Genomic DNA, 18,145 nt, shown 5'->3' with positions numbered 1-18,145 from the left:
TCAGCATAGGGCTCATAGATTCCTCATGGCTATTTGTCTATTCTTTTTCCAGCTACAGATGAACTTATATAAAGACACAATTATTTCACATATATATGTGTGCATATGCATCTTTTCATGTATATTAATAATAACCACATGGTTTGCAATTGTTTCATTCAAGTAAATTCTCTTTCAGGAATACTTAACCCCTGGGAAGCTGAGAAGCTGGCGGTTCACAGAGTGCCTGGAGCCATGCCAGTTATGCTTTCTGCTCATGGTAATCTCTAGAACATTCTTTTCCCTGCTGACTGGAAGAAGAGCCCTGGGAGCTTTTCTACCCCTCCAGAGGACAGATCTTACAATGGCACTTGGGACATAAATAAGTTTCTTGTCAAAGATGGTAAACTTGCCTGATCCTTGTTGATTGCATCTCTGTAGTAGCCATGGGGTGCTTTCATTAGCTTTAAATTTAAAAGTCATTGGAACATTATCATAGATTTGGGATGGAAGTAGACCTGGCTGAGATGGACCGCTGCTCCCAGAATTACTTATTAATTTTATTTTGAATTGTCCTGGCATTAAAAAAATTTAAAACAGGGAGACCTTTTGGATTACAATGTATACATTCCTTTCTCATTAAATATACTGATCAGCAGATTGTGGCTTGTCTTTTTCTTCCTGATCTCCTGACTCTTTTATTCCTTTCTACTCATGGGGGGGCTCAAAGCATGAACTTCTCCATCACATGGGATGTGAAAGAGGAAAATGGGGGCTTGAATTCCCTCAAAGGGAAAAGAAACTAGAAACCTCCCCTCATCTTTCATTTTCCGGGAGGATGCTCTATCCAGTATGCCACCCAGTATGAGGCAGATATGGGTATACTTTTTCTCTCTTTGCAAAGGGAGAAAGCGAACCTCACACTATTTTTTTCAGTAGTAGCAGGCTTCTGCTGTCCTGGTTGTAGCTGTCAGATGGGCAAAAACCTGGCTTCTAGCCTCCTAAACAGCCTAATCTCAGAGAATGGGATTGAGAGCCAGACATATTCCTACGACTTGTGTGGTTTTTGACTCAACCTTCAAGATGCCCCACTCTCTCCATGCCTTACAGGCATTAAAGCTTAGGGCACAGCTGCAGGGTTTGAATTACGTCTGGAACCATGACATGTCCAGTTCCCAGATGCGGAACACGTGAGACCTTTTGTTGGATCCACTCTATCATCCTTCTTGACGGACTGAAACCAGCCATTTGACTAAGCAGTAGTTAGAGAAGACTCATCAAAGGCAAAGGAAGCAATCAGATTGCTGCAAATCTCCTGGGTGAGACAGAGTCTGCAAAGCTCACTGGATGGTCATCAGCAACTTCAACTTTGCCACAGTCAGTTCCTTCATAACCCTGATAACAGTGGCAAACAAGTGTCTCTGCCATTATATCCAGATCTTCATTTGATGCATTTCCTCTCCCAATAAACCCTTGGTCCTCCAAGGCATCTATCCAGAAGCTCTTAGGTTTCAAATGTAGATCTGTCAAGGCTCTCCAGGTTCTTTGCACATGTCATCCATTGTCCTGACAAAGATGCCTGATGCACACCTCAGCTGCTGCTGTGACATGATAATGTAGGGCCTTAATTCATAATCAACAGATTCTTACACTTCTGTGCAGTTGCCCTGTTAGTGGTAGAAAAAAAAAAATTAGCTTGGGTGAAAGTAACCTCTCTATTTTTTTCTTTTACATCTGGAAAAATATGCAATATGTAAGCAGCCTGCATTAATTAATTCATTCAGGATAACTTAAATTTGACAAATTTAAAGAATTATTAGTAAGTTTCATACAGAAAATATAACCCAGTTAAGGTGCAAAGAGTTTTAACAATTTCTACTCCCCATAAAACACCACAGTCTGTAGATCTACAAAGAAGCCATGATGTATGCTAGAAACACAGGTGATGACAGCATGGTTGTGACAAGACTGTGGGGGTCTAGAGCTGATGGAGATGCTCCAGGGCTTGCCTTTGTCACTTGACCGAGTTGGAAGGAAGTTCACCCTCCTAATCACATTGACTCTGACAGAAACCACAACTGAATATTTACAAAAACTTGCTGAAGTAATTGAATTTGCTGTGGACAACTGAACACTTATTTTCAGCCATTCATTCTCATACTGTCTGTGTTTTCTATACTATCTGCCAGGAGAAAGGCAGCCCAGAACACTCATTTCACAGAGCTTTAGGGACAAAGTCTTTTCTCATGACAAAGTTTGATGTGCAGCTCTCTGAAAGGTCCAGGACATGACAGAACCTCAGAAATGAATCATTGATTTTAATGTGACTAGGTCTGATATCACATAATACAAAGCCTCTCCATTTGCTCTCAACAGCCTGCTTTATTTTACTTGCCCACACAGAGGCACAAATAGAGTTCCCATAACCTGAAAAATTGCTGGGCACCATGGGTACACCTAATCTGGCCTGACTGATGTGCTTATCAGGATCTAGATGCTTTCCTGGTGTTTTATCCAGCTGGAAAGAAATCTGACCAGGATGATAACTATTGAGGAACTGTCTTCCAAAATGCCTGATGTTAGCCATTGGCTTCCTTCCTTACCACTGGTTGCCTGTAAGTCTCACAGGACCTTGCTAGGCCAGGAAGAATTGACCATATTCCATCATCCTGACTGGGGGACAGCAAAGACTGCTTAAGCAGTCAGCTCTGCTGGTATTGAGTACTCAGGACTGTGGTGCAGTCAGACAGCGTCTATTAATAGGGTAAAATGAGGATCTTACACATTGCATTTAAATCAGGCACAGGCTTACCTTTGAAGAAGTTAAATTCATATCTCACCAAATAACAATGCCTGCAGTTCCCTGGCCACTCTCTCCAATAGTGTTAATAAGATCTTGTTACACTGAAGAGTAAAGACATCACTGTCAGGCTAATGCAGCGTTTTGAAACCTTTCTAAAGTAATCTAATGGTTTGTTATGTAGCTGTGCCTCAGACTATATTTTCATTCTGGTCCTTATGAACTATATTTTATTGTGGCTAAAGGTTTGCTGTCAAGAGTACAAAGACTATTAAACAAAAGTTGCCATGTTAGGTACTGCCTGAGATGTTGGTAATAAGCAAGTGAACAAACACTGGGAAAAAAAGCATTTTAATTTTCTTTGAAGCAAAATTTAATTATAGGTATTTGAAATCTCATTAATTACTAGAAGCAACTAAAATATTTTCATTAAAGTGGGATTTTTAACATGAAAATTCCCCCAAGCATTCTCTCAGTTCTGTTTTTGCTGATAAGGGGAAGGAGAGAGACATTCTGCTATGTCAGTCAGCTGCTTTCCACTCCCTCTCCTATTTGAAAGCTGTGATTCCAAAGGCATGCATTGTTCTAGCTGCTTTCCCTAAGATCTCAGTCAGATTCTTATAAAAATGTTAGAAAAAGTGACTGTAAATAGGCACACCCTATACGAGGCAGAATGTTGGCATTGTGCAACCTTAAATGAAAGAGAAAATGCAACACTTGGACAAACTTAAGAATTTCAGATTCAGTTTTCATGCTCTTTCTAGGTTTGTTTCAGAGAGATGTCTTTCACTCTACCTTTTCCTCATCACAGGCTGTAAGGAGAGAGTATTTGGTCCTTGGATGTTTATCCTTAATTTGAGCAGTGATTAAGGATCAGCAACAAGTGAATTATTATGCCACAAGCACTGAAGATGACAGACCATTGTTATGCAAGAAACTCCCTGGACAACATCATCCATCTAAGGGAGATTGAGGGGCACAGCACATCAAGAATAAAATTAGAAAAACTTCACAAGAATTAGTTGCCTGAAGGGGAAAAGAGGCAGAAACTGGGCATAAAATGGCAAAGAGAATGCACATCAGCTTGCAGCAGTTACTGATGTCCACCTATGCTCTTGCAAAGCTAAGGAAGGGCAATCTGGATAAAACCACCAAAGCAGGTGTCTGCACCTCTTTTAATGTCTAAGAATAGGCGTTTGCCTTCAAGGTGGAGAGAAGTGCAGCTCCTTACTGAGAAGTGTAGCGAGTGATGGCAGTTCTAGGGGAGTAGTAGGACCTAGTAAAAGAGAGAGCTCCTTCCCAGACAAGGTGCCAGCTTCAGACTCTGTACCTGGGCCTGAAAGACTGAACATAGACTTTAATAAGTGAATGCAGCTCACTTGCTAAACTCTGAAACAGAAATTGAGACCTGCTGGTAGTTCAGTCACTGTCTACAGGGGAGAATGAAGCCAGGGTTGTGACAGATAAGTTATGTTGCTTTGTCACAGGAAACCTACTGTCTTCATCCAGTTTCTGGGAGGATGTCCAAAATCACATAAAGAAGGACTAGGGTAAGATACTTATCCTGAAAATACTTGTGTGTGTGTGTGTGTGTGTGTGTTCAGGTGATGTGAACAGTTCTCCTCAGTTCTGGTGAACCTTTTGCTTGCTCCAAGGGAGGTATGGGACTAAATTAAATGTTTTTGAGATGGAGACATGCAGAAACACCACTGGTTTCAATTTCTGATTCTTATGTAACACAGAGCATGTTCCTAACATCTCTGCCTCAGTTTCCCTTGTATAGAAGGGGCAGCTATCTGGGGATTAGTGACTGCATACCTGAGCAGAAGAAAGTACATCAGGGAGGATTAATGTATTAACTGCCTCCTATGTACTACCTCAAATTGCTGAAAACCTTTTAATCCATTCAAATGCATGTTGGAGTACAGCTTAGTGATGAATTAACACAAAAAACCCCAAGTATTTGAGATCGATTTTTTCTTCAGAACATTGAGCTCTTTAAAGCATGTGGACAATTAACATGAACCAGCAGAGTTGGCCAAGTAGGAGGTTTTCCATCCTGATGCACCATCTGCAAGAATGGTTAAAGCATAAATGCAGCCCACATTGTTCCAGCAAAAGCTTACCATAGAGATAAATAGTAAAGGTTCATCTCTATAACCTAGTCAAGTATACACAAATATGAGCAAATAATCTTAGGATGTCATGGAGGAAATCCTTATGGATTCATTCAATTTAAACTGAGAAAAGTACAAAATGTTTTTGACTATTTCCAAGGGGTTTCTTAATGTAAGTGGGAGGGTACAGGGCTGCACTGATATCCCAGAGCCAGGAGAGATCATTGTTCCTCAAAACTTCACTTTTGGGGCAGGAAGCAGTGTAGTTCTGATCACAGAAACTGTAATTATGACAGCCAGGTTATAAATAGTATCACTGCAGGCCCTTCGGTCTGCTTTTTATTCCTAATGCAATTGTTTCCTTCATAAAAGCTTTTGCACTTTCTTCAAAGGAAACTGGGTAAATGTTCAATATAATTTACTGAAATATTGCCTTCCATTTCAGTTATGAGTTTTCTGGACTTTCTTCTGTAGACATCTTTTGCATCCCAGTTGTGGTCCCACTGAGGTTTCCAGTGCTCCCAGGCTATGAGAGCTAAACCACTGAAGTCCTCAGCTAGGATGTAATAGTTAATGTCATAGCCATTTTTTTCCAGATGAGTTTGCAAACTGTCGTTCTAGGGTAGGCCACCATTAACAAGGACTTCCTGTGATGTGTACCAAGGATAGTAGCTGAGCCTATTAAAATAAAACATTGTCACATTGTGCCCTCTTACGTTAGTTAATGGGCTTCCAATCATACGGAACATTTTCAGGTCCAGTACAGTGTCGCATCTCTTAAGGAGCACAGGTCTGCCAGTCATTCCAGGTGGCTACAAATGCCTTCATATCCCAAACTGGTGTTTGGGCTGGTTTCATAGCAAGGAAAGTCCAGATGAGTGCTATGTGCAGGCATGCCAGGGGCTGAAAGGTGAACAATGCATAACAGTGTCCCATTTTCAGGCTGTACTTTCACAATTAAGAGAAAACATTAGGCAGATCTCCCAGTCTGTCTGTAAAATGTAACAGAAGAGGCATTACCACTTATTTCATATATAGCTATATGAATTGGTATCAACCACTTCTAAGGCATCTATCATGCTAACACTGAAGAAACAAAGTCGGCACAATCTAACCCAGAAGGCAGGAGGAAAATTCCCAGCTGAAGTAAATCAGTGGGTCTGTGGAAGTCAGCATAACCGCAGTTCCTTGTCTCATCAATCCAGGTCTGACTGAAATCGCCAAGGATGATCCCATCACTTCAGTGGGCCCCAGGGTGTATTAGTGGCTGTGGCTGTTGCAGTTGGAAAGGTTGATGAAGAAATGGTTTCCTTACTCTCAAGCTTTCTCAATAGTAACAAAGGTAACTATAAAACCAAACCTTGGGTTTTATCACCATTTTCACAGCTTCATGAACATCCCTGACCTGTCTAGTACAGTGCCAGCCGGAGGTAGTCCAAATAGCTCTAAACAAGCACACGTATTTCACTGTCATTGTGCAGTACCATAAAGGGATACAAGTTCAGACCCCTGACAGCAATAAAGCAGATCCATGAAAGCTTGCTCTGAGCTATTTATTAGACTGGCTGCACTATCACATAGAACTAGCACCTCCCAGACCAGCTCCAATAGCTCTGCACAGGCACTACATTGTGCAACATGGACTTTGATGATAAGGCCTATGGCCACTGCTATGAGCAAAATCATTAGTTACAAGGTCCCTGCCGATTATGAGCGTATTAAGCAGAAAAGAAACCAGATATACCGCAAAACTTACACACTTATATGTAAGAGAGAGAGTCTTAACCATCCTCCAACTTCAGGCTCCCCCCTGCATTCAAAACCCCGGGGAAATCACACACAGCTGTACAATGAACCATCAGGGATGATCATGGATTTGTATTTGAGTCCTACTTGTTGTTCTTCTTCCTCAGTCCTTACTTACTTATCTCTCCTGGGACTGTGACCTACTGGAGATGAGGGTCATGGGTGTCATGTGCGCAGCCAGACCATTACATATGCCAATGAGTATAGCGCATCTGTGTTATCCTTCCTTTCTCTCAAAACAGAATGGTCAGGAATATCTATGCACATGAGGTACTTTTATGGACCTCCCCACACCCCCATTTCTTTGCTATTTTAGGGTGGAACTAGCATGGCCTAATTTCAGATACACGCAGCAAAAACATCAACATCCAAGGTAGCCAATCTAGGTACTTTTAATAAGACATGGATGCTTTTAGGATGCAGTAATCTGATAGTTTGAGACACCAGAGTACTCTGAAGTGTCCAAGATGTGCCCATTCCTCCTGCTGACCAGGCAGGCAGTCCACAGGACCGATGCACTATGGTGTAGACACTAGAGAACTCAATGTTTCATCAGAGAAATCTAACCCTATGAGACTCACAATACTTTGTGTTTAATGGAGGCCCAGGTTTTCAAAACTACTATTCACATATCCATAAGTTCCATACTGGCATTAATGAGCCTTTTAGAAAATGTTGTTAATGAAAATTAGCCTGATTTGCTGAGTATCTCTCAGAAAGCATATACCATACCAAGAAATCAAATTCAGCAAAGCCACTCAGGGCTTGTCAGCATTAGTGGCCAAACTGAATTTTCTCTCTAGAAGGCTGTACAGCTGGAGCTGGAAGATGGTGGACTTGCTCTTGTGAGGAGACCACCAAGAAAAGGACGAGCTTTAGAGTCAAGCTTCCTGCCCTGTTGCCCCAGAGAGATGGAGAGAAGGGACAGAGCATTCCTTCCAGCTCAACAGCTCTGTCCCTGACACCAGCCCTGTCTGGGATCTGCATGTGCTTTCCAGGAGAGCTGCAGGGAAGCTGCAGCAGCGGTGCCCAGCAGTTTGCTCTGCTTTGCTGACAACCAACGGGAAAATGCAGACACCTTGCTGTGCTGGAGGATCACCACTGAGCACTTCTCTTGCAGTTCACAGAGAATCAGAGCTGTAAGAAAATCCTGCCAGAGGGCAGCAAATCCCTACAATTTATTGGTTTTTTATATTGCAGAATGTGATTTTAAATTGTGGCATGTTGTGTTCCCCCTGTGAGAGCTGTACCACCATCCTGCCTCTCTGCTCCTGTGCCTGTCACAGTCTGGTTCAGGGAGGTGTCACTCGCTGGCCTGGGCACATCCCTTGGGTGATTTGCCCCAGGTTTCAGGGAGCACTTCCCAGACAGGACCTATGTCACTGGGCACAAGCATGACAGTGGCATGCACCTCTGGCCACCCGTGCCCTGGGGCACCTCACAATATCGCTCCCTGGGGCAGGCAGGGCCAGCACTGCCGTCTAGTCCATACAAAACCCCATGGGTCTTGCCAGATGCTGCTCTCACTGGGGTCTGCCTGCTGGTGAGAAGCGGTGTGAAGAAGGTGAGAAGCTCAGCACTGCCATGGATCTGTGCGTCCCTCCTCTGGCACGGCTGGGGTGTAATTATCCTACACTTTACTGCATACTGGATATAATGATTTGCTGCACCAAGTCCCTCTGATCTGACACATGGGAAAAGCAGCATCAGCAAGCTGAAAATAGTAATAATCATAATAATAACAATAACAACTACTAACAATATCAACAACAACAATAATATCACTATAGATTATTGAAGACTGCAGGGAAGTGGCAAACCACCCTTCCCCCTGAGAAAAACTTGTCATGGGGGACTTAACACAGAAAGGTATTTATAGTTGCTCTACTGTTAATGAGGAAACAGTTACCATTTTATATTCTGTATGAGGGCAAATCACTGAGGTTTCCTGATGTCTGATTTTATTCTATCTGATGTATTTAGCCACCACACAAACACAAACATGCTCCAAGTGGGAACAGGCTCTAAAGTCACTTATTTGCAGCATTAAGAAAGGATGTCCCATGCCCAAGCTCTGCTCAATATTTTTCCCTTTCCCCAGGATTTTCAAATTTTCTTTCAGTTGTGCAGCATCGTACTATGCCAAAAAATCCTCCCCCTCTTTTTGTAGGTTTTTTCATTTGTACCTGTCATAGTTGACAAAACCCAGAACGGATGTATTCAGTTATACCCCTCTCACTAATTATATTTTTCACTGTAAACCAAGGCAACAGGAAAACAGCCCATCTTGGTGTCCAGCTGACAGTGAAAATGCACAGTGGGCAGCAGTTCCCCACAGAGAGAAAGTAGAAACCATATATCTTTATTAAACAGCAAACAACTCTAGCTAAGACTAAGCAAAATCAGCTTAAAACAGGTAGTTCTGAATTGAATAAACACAGAGAGAAGTACCTGAACCAGATCACAGGATACTGCTGAAACAAATAGCTGGCTAAATGATAAGAAAATGACTAAGCATTTATCAGATGGTATAAACCCTGTCTCCCTCTCCCCCAATTAATCTAGAGCTGAGGAATGCACTTTCAAGCTTTGTCATTTATCTTGTAACAAAAATCCTACTCCAGTGTTGTTACACTATTCATGTCAATGAATTAGAAAAATTACAAATGATGACAATGTTCTTTTCTCCTTTCTGGTTAACATTTTTACAACAGTATGACATTGATGCAGCACAACCTTGATGGGCTTAAACCAGCCTGTCTCAACAGGCAAACCGATCGCTAAATACCCTTATCAAAGACATGCATGGCTTTTGAAACAAGAATTTTCACACCCACATAGATCCAGTAAAATCCCTGGATTTTTACAGAATAATCCTTTTGTTGACTTTTTATCAGCAAAGCTAAAGCTGATACACATGGAAGTCCGATGGGCTGGAATAAGTTTTGTCCGGTTGCAGTCATGCTGTTCGCAGCAAATCTTGCTCTTTGTGCCAGATCTGGATTTAGAGGCAATATGGTTGGAGTCTGGTGACAGAGAAGACCCCAAGAGCTACAGGCCTTGCAGAAGCCTCAGGGAGGACAGTATGTGAGTATGTGTTGCTGCTGTCCTTTACCTTCCCTCATATGGATGGAGGCTTATTAGACCAGGGCATCCTTTTACGATTGGCCTCAATGAGATTCTGCAAAGTATCTCTCTTATGTTAGTAAATGCAGAGGACTGAATATGCAACATAATGGATAAAAAAATATTGAGCAGGACATCACCTCACAATTATGTGACTGACCCAGTGACATTGAGGGCTTATTATAGTCAAGATTCAAATCTCTTCAGTACAGTGCTTCACTGATACTGATGAAGATGCTAGAAATCCTGCTCATCATGAACTGCCAAGAGACATTTTAGGGTAGGGCACCCTCAAAATGCTAGAAATTAAAGCATGAAATTGGTGCAGCAAAGATATTTCACATAGCACCTGGAAGGAATAAGCTAAATAAAGCATCAAAAACTATAATTCAGAATTTTAACACACGTGTGGCAGGTTGGAAGGCGGGTACTGTTAGCAATTTTGTAGTAAAATTTAACTTATTATGATGAAAAATTCAGACTGCAGAACAGAGGAGAGCAGTTTTTAGCAGACGAGCTACAAGTCTGTGTGGAGTTAATCAGGACTGTCATCTGGCATCTATAATCTCAACTCCTTTTGTCATCATAATGGACTTTTCTTATTTTGTATGTGAGAACACTTTCATTCTAGTGGCCCACTAGATAGCTGGACTCCTGAATATGGAAAATGAAGAAAAGTGATTATGTCCTTACACTATTTACTTCTCCTCTGCTTCATGCTGCATAGATGTCTCTCATCTGTAGACAATTACACCTGACAGTGGTCCAGCCTGGGAAATTAGGCTCATGCTTAGTCCTAGCAAAAAGGTGGTTTGATTGACTGATTTAATGGCCCACAGAAACATCCATAAAATCAGTCTTTATGCTTAGCTTGTACTCCCTTGATGCTTTTGATGCTAGTGACTGGGTCATTTTCTGACTTACATTGAAATAGTGTTCCATACCACAATTCTTCCCTTTTTAAGCTTAAATTTTTACAGTACCCTCCTTTTCCAAAGAGGGTAGCCTTTGGACTAGGAGCTATATTTTGGATGCTTATACTATAGAATCAGCATAATGGCCTGAATCCTGGAATAGCATGAGTGGTCCACATTGCTACTACATTGTCTTCATGTGAATGCATATTAGAAAATTATATGGATTATACCATGTGCAAAGCAAGAAGACTCACATTCTTTGAGGGTATGTCAACCTCAAGATAAGAAGACTTCCTTCTGGAGTGGGCTCAGACTGACTCCCAGGATGCCCAGGTTTCCTGCCACACTGCTTGTTTACGTGTAGTTCAAAATACCCACACTGCAAAGAGCCATGTTTAGGATGTGCTTAGAGGACCACAATACAGTGTAGCCAGCCACCTGACTTCAGGCTGCATTAGAAAAAAGTTGGAGTCCATTTTAAGGCATCAGGATTGCTTGGACACCCCCTCTCCAGGGAGCTCCTGAGCACATGGTGCATCTATCCAGCATGGATGGAGCACATTTTTGGACCAGAAATGGCTTCATGGCATGCCATTACCACCCTTTTTTTTCCTGAATTTCTGAGGCTGAAGGAAAAAAACAAACACCAACAGATTAGTGCTGACTAGCTCTTATTCTTCATAGCATTTTAAATTGCATTGAACTGATTCTTTTAAGAAGTAGCTTTCCTCTCTGTCCACTTTCCCAATTCAATTGTATGGTAAATCTTAACTGAAAACTGAATAAGTGATGCTTGATATTCTGAGCATATTCTTCTCACAGAAATTAAACAAAAGTTTAGCCCTGCACAATAGAAAGGAGCTGTCTCTCCTCCCACTAACTTTACTGGGAGTCCAGCAGAGTTACTTTGTGTTTGCACTAGGGTAAGATTGTGCCCCCAAACTGTGCAGAAAAACACCCACACGCACACTGGAGTGATTACAGCTTGCACCCAGTACCAGCAGATTCTGGTGACATTCCTTTCTTCTTACTCCTACAGAACTTCTGTAACACAACAACAAAAAAGAATTTGATTTCACCGCCCCACCAGCTGAGTATTACATTAGAACTAAATGTTATTGTTGGAGGAAGTACAACAATTCAGTCTTGTCAGTCTAAGGGATTACTGCAATTATTTTAAGCCAGGAGTCATGTAAACCTTGGTCAGCCTCATGTATGGATGGAGACTTTGAACAAACCTAATGAGCCTTGCTCAGTGGCTATGCCCAGCGTGGCCTCTCTGTCTAGCTCTTGTCAGCTGTCATAGGACCTGCTGCTTTACTGGGGGAACAGAGGGGATATTTTGAGGAACTACTGCTTGCTGTCCTGGCAGCAGCTGGTGAGTGCTGGGAACTAATGGACTAATGCCAGCCTAAAAGGAAAAAATCCAAGGGTGAACAAAGCAAACATGAATATTTCATGCCTGCTTTTCAGCTACTGCAAATCAATAGATACACTGTTTTACAACAGATGAGGTTGTGCCCCTTTAAGAGCAGAGAAATCACAACAAAATTAAAATAGGAGATTGCATTCTGGAAAATCAGAAATCAAGTGCTTTAAGTCAAAAGTGAGGTAACCCTACCACTCAAGTCAGCATCTTCAGTGTGATCAGGTCTGTTTATTACTGGGTTATAATCCAAGAATATTCAGAGCTGAGTATTGCTGCTGAGATATGAATGAATCAGTGGTGCTTACACATCACTCTATTCATTCTAAATTAAGGAACATCAGTACCTGAATTCCTACAGAGGTCCAGGGAGAGCTTGTCTTGTTCTTTCTTACTTCTACGTTTAGAAAAATTTTTATTTGTTCAAATTCCACCAAAAAAAAATTGATGCTGAGACTTAAGAAAAGAGTAGTGGTCCATGGAGCATTCCAAAGTTTCTGAAAGGCTTTAGATCATGCTTGTGTTAATTAACCCCATGTGTTCAGCATCACTTACCATTGTAGGTACTCAAGGACTTTGCGGGATTGTTGTTCATGATTTGGTTTCACCAAGCTTGAAGAAGTTCCTGTGATAGAGGAGTAGAGTGACATGCACTGGCCCTGCCTCCATCCTGTCCGCCACAAGGCCAACTTGCATGTCACCTGGGGGCAGTACTTCCCCATCCTCGGATCTCACTGCAGTGCACTAAGGGTAAGGAGGGGTAGGAGGAAGATCAGCATCACAACCAGGGCCTGTGCTCTCCCCTGTAGGGGAGTCCTGTACCAAACAGCCCCCACCAGTGCCTTGGGTCCTTCCCGCACCCGTGGAGCCAAGGCAGCCCAGCACAGGGGAGGCAATACCTGGCATGAGCCTGTTTTAACATCCCCTTTGGGAGCCCTGTGCAGAAATGGAGACCCAGATTCAGTGAGTTAAAATGCTCATACTAAAGCTCACTTCCACTCCCTATGGGGAGAGGCATGAGCAGCCATACACACAAGGCAAAGGTAACGACACAAGGTGAATGCAAGTGTCACCTTATGAAAACCCAGCTGCCCACACCACAGTCCAGTCAAGGAGGCGCCGGTCCCATAGGGTTTCCATAGCACATTGGGCAAGTGGACACAAAGACAAGGAGTAGCTTCAGGAAAAGGAAAAACAAAATGTTTTTTGTTTTGCCCTGGAAATCCGGCATCTGAAGGAGCAGTATAAAAAATGCTCATAATAATCTGCTGTCTAATTGATGGAGAAGGTTATTACTAGCATGAAAACAAACATGATTTTTCCAAAATCTAACCACAAATGTCAGACTTCTTGACTGAGGAGAAAAAGCAGGACTGATATTCTAGGCTAATTTGCTTCTCGCAGATATTGGAGAGCACCTTAACTAAAAGCCAAGAGAGTTCTTGCTGTAATGGAAAAATAAGAAAGGAGCTCTGACTCTCTCTGAGAAAACAGGCTGCCAGCATGTTAAAATATCATCCTAGTCCAAAAACAAATAAAATGTCTGAAGAGGCCACATCTATTGTTGAAATAGGAGCAGCCACATGAGAGAAATTTAAAATATTGTCCTTTGAAATTATAGAAGTCTGCTTATTTTTAGCTTGTTAGATGCTGTTAGCTTCCTGTATAAACGTGGTTACATAATAGACATAATCTGCACGGCAGCAGAGGCTATACATGCCAGGCTATAAGGTTACGCAACTGCCGCTGAGCTTGCTCCTACCAGGCAGAAAACAAAGCCTCATGCCCCTCATAATTGTTCTGTGGCTTCTGGATCAAACTTAGAGACACATGTATTACAATATACACATGCATATGCTCATGCATATATACACATACATGTAGACACGTATGTATATTAACAGACACACATATCCCTTTCTTATTACAGCTTAAACAAGGTATTCATTGAATCAGAAAAATACTACCTTGGAATTACTCTGGTGACAATAAAGGGATAAACTGGTTTGTTGTAACTATTGAAAGCAGCCCAGTTAAATCTCAGATGCACACTTACTGTGGGAAGCTACCAAAACAGTTCTCCCTTCTTTTCTAGTGTGACCTCTAGCTGCTCCATACTGCTGCATGCTGTGGTATGTGGGAAGCATGCAGTGCCATTGTGGAAAAAGAACAATTTACAGGCTTTAATTTTATGAAGTGGTGTGTGACAGCACTGGTTTTCCTTGGTTTTTTTTTTAAGGATCAAACTTTTGTCTCTGAGAATCTGTACCTTTCCCAGCCACTATCATTCTTCGAAGTGTACAAAACTATCATTTCTGACTTATTTTTAGAGTAACCTGTGTTTGCAAATACTCCCACTTTTTGAGTCTGACTCAGATTGAGAGGAAATTACTTTTCCTGAAACGTACACAAGAAAGAGGTTGTGGCTGCCTCCGAGTCTTAAGCATATCAAAGTTTCTTCTGTAAAAAACTTTCATGTCTTCTTATTATGCATGATTTGTAGTTTTAATTCACTATCTACAACAAATGCTTTCAGTGCAAAACCAAAGTAAATTTTAATTTAAGCAATATTTTTAACTTAGCAAGGAGTTTTAACAGGAGAAATGTACACATGCATATTTGTGCACAGTGTTACAAATCCAAATTTATCTGAGATTTGATTCTGTTGGTTTTGTCTGTGAGGCCTGTTAGTACTTTTTTTTTCTCACAGTATCATTCCAATTTTTACAAAGCCACTGACACTAGCAGAGAACATTTGGGAAAAGCTGATGAAACACAAAAATGCCAGAATGTTTATGTTCAGCCAGTGAGCCTTTCTCATCTTTTTTCACTTTAAAGACTCGGTGGCAAAAGGGGACTCAGAAATATTTCAGATATCCACATCCCCGAGTTGGATCACTCCAGACAAGATTTACCTGCCCCAGCTTTGGCATGTGAGGAGGCACCGAGGTCTGGGCTGGTTATCACAAGGAGCCCTCAGTGTTGGGGGAGTCCAGCGGGTGCTGTGGCACAGCAGTACCCCCCCTCCTTGGACTGACGTGCTGCCCGCTGTCCCCCATGGAGGCACAGAGGAGGGCAGAAGCTGCTGGATGATGCCTCTCCACTGTCACAGAGACCTGGGGGATGGCTTGGGTGAGCCATGACTGGTGCTGCCAACTATTATATACCAAAGCTGCTTACTCATGATGTATTGCCTTGAGTGGCAATACTCACAACTTTGTTACCACTTCCCTATGGGTTTTGCCCACTTCCTTAGCCCTGGCTCAGTTGTGTGAGCAGCACGGTGTGAGTCAGATAGAGGAATTAATGTGACTTTAGAAAAAAAGCCCTGGAGGGAGGAACCTTTTTTTTAACAGGGAAACTTTCAACCTGGATGGTTTTCCAGTTCAGATCAGCACAAGCACACCTGAACAGCCATGCCAGCACAAGGAGGGGACAGCACACCACAGTACAGGCATGGGAGTGAGAGGAAAGGTTGGGAGTGGCACCAAAAGCTGGTCAAACTGGGACCACAGCCCCACACATCTACCTGTTGGACTGAAGTGGAACAAAATGAGTCCTAGCCTTTCCATACATTTATGAGTTGCTCAGAACATACAACATTTTATTAAGTGCAGCACCCAGCAGTGGTGACAGAGAAAAAGGAAATGAGCATGACTTTGTCCCAAATTTCAAAGTTTTGGAATTCTAAATCAGCAAATCTGAGAAAAGTTGGAAACCTATCAGTCATGCTTCTGTTGGTATTGTTTACCCTCTGACAAAAAACAGAGGATTAGAGCATTCTACAGTTCAGCATTTAGGAAGAGTAAAGATATGGGGTCTGAGTCTATTATCATCTTGAAGCAGAGGTGGTTCAGATTAAATACAGAAAATCCTTGTTCCTATTACCTCTGGAAATCAATGACCACTTCCCAGGATCACCTATGTTTTAGGAGCTGGTTCTAGCTAAGGATGTCATCATAAAGGTTAAAGCATGGTTCTCTGCTGATTCAAACTCTCTCTCATCCAGACAATTCTACCACACATAGAAACTAGGTCTTGTGTCTCCAAAGACTGGACCATACAACCTGCCTGTGAGGATCAATTAAAAAAAAAACAAAACAAACAAGAAAAGACATATTTTCCCTGCCTTCAAGTTAGCTGGGCTTTTCAAAAAAGCCTATTCACCTGAATTTAATTTCAGTATTGAGACCTGGATTAAGTGAATCAGTTCATTGCTTATTTTGAAGACTGGTATTAATTTAATGGTAACAGAAGATTTTAAAAATGCTTGTTTCCAAGGTTTTGACTGTATTTCACATTTCTCCACAGGGAAGATTAAAAAAACCCAAAACATCAGGATACCAGATAAGCCCTCCACTGGAAGGGTGACGAGTCTCCTAGTGAGGGCAAAGCACCCACAAAACAAGGGAAAGGAGCAGAGGAGCCTTTGGCCTCCTTTGCTTTCATGGCAGCTGGCCAGCTGGCCCTGCAGGGTGGTGCATGCTCCTGCTGAGCATCAGGCTCAAGACAACTTGCATGATCCCATCCTGCATCCACGCTGGTACAGGGCACTGATGCAACATCACACTATGACCCTATCCTGATAGGTGACCTAGGGCATAGTCACCTGTGGAGATAAAGGGATCAAATGCAACCTGACTTCAGTACTGCTTGGGGGAGTCAGTGGTCCCACATGGGAGCCCACAAGATGTGGGAGCCCTTATATTCATCTGTGCAACCTCTGCCTGCCCTCAGTCAGCAGCATAGCTGCCTCCAACCCCACCACTGGCAGCTATAGTTGTAAAGAACTTCCAGGAACATTTTCTAACTGTTAATCTTATTTTCTTTGCAATAGAAAGGCCTCTAATCAGCTGAAATAGAAAAAATCTGTAAAATTACAGTCACTTAGGTACTTGGTTCCTTCAATAATTATTAAGAAGCTAACCAATTTATAGTTTTGGTCTTCTACCTAAGACAACCTGGTGATGATCATGAAGAACTCTGCTTGTGGTTCTTCACAGAAATATATGAGCAAAATTTTAAAAACCTTTGTTTCCAGGCAGATGTACTACCATAGACACTCATACATTCTTCTGTGTGAAGTGGTAATCTAGACTAAAGAGCCATTGGGCAAATTTACACCTGACATAAACTGACAGAGCCCTAAGGACTTTAATAGGGCTCTGCCAGTGTATCTAATAGAGAATATACATCACAGGCTGAATCAGGAATATTGCCACTTCAACTACAGCATTTGTATAGTTTGTATACACTTCCCACAAAGTACCAGAACTTTAGCTGATGAAGACCTTATGTCAGTTTATTTGAATTATGCTATCCAAATAAATTGTTTAAGTCACAACACAGTTTATTCTTACAAGCCTACAGAAATAATGGAAACACTTTACAGAGACACATGACATTTCACTGACACAGTGCATGAGGATTACAGCATGAGAATTCACCTCTGGTTTCAGAACACAAGACAGCATTACACAAAGCAGGAGTATCCAGTTTAAATACAGACTTGCACTGGTGACAGGTGTTTAGCAAAACTGGACTAATAGTTTCTATGCTCTCAATACCCTAAAGTATGTGTAAGTTACCCCTGAAGTTTAGCAAACTCTGAACTGAATAAAGGAGATAATGAAGAATGTATATAATCAATAAAAAATATCTGAAAAGGTAAACACCCTAGCTGCAGTCTAAAGGCATAGTTCTTAAAAACTGTCAGCTTATCTAAACTTTAATTTTAATCCTTTCTCTCCAACACCATATTAATGACATTTTTTACCTTCACCTTTGCTGTCATCCATTGCTGTTTCACACTACAAAGCAAAAGGTCAGCAGCAAAGCTCTCCTGTAGCTTCCCAGCAGAACATATCAATACAGAGTGACTCACTAAGTAGCACTAAGTCTCTATTCAGCTGAAGTCTGTCCCATTTCAGTGTCTAGGTTTAAAGGGATCATTGCAGCCTTCACATATCCACTG

At 41.9% G+C, this 18,145-nt stretch overlaps 1 pseudogene; it reads right to left on the bottom strand.

Moving 5' to 3' along the window:
• Nucleotides 1–200: 200 nt before the first annotated feature.
• On the bottom strand, nucleotides 201–5,754 carry LOC113491528 (annotated as a pseudogene).
• Nucleotides 5,755–18,145: the final 12,391 nt, after the last annotated feature.

Source organism: Athene cunicularia (assembly GCF_003259725.1).
Source record: "Athene cunicularia isolate RWA chromosome 1 unlocalized genomic scaffold, athCun1 chr1_part2, whole genome shotgun sequence".
Lineage (NCBI taxonomy): Eukaryota > Metazoa > Chordata > Aves > Strigiformes > Strigidae > Athene > Athene cunicularia.
This window is presented reverse-complemented; position numbering and strand designations above follow the sequence as displayed.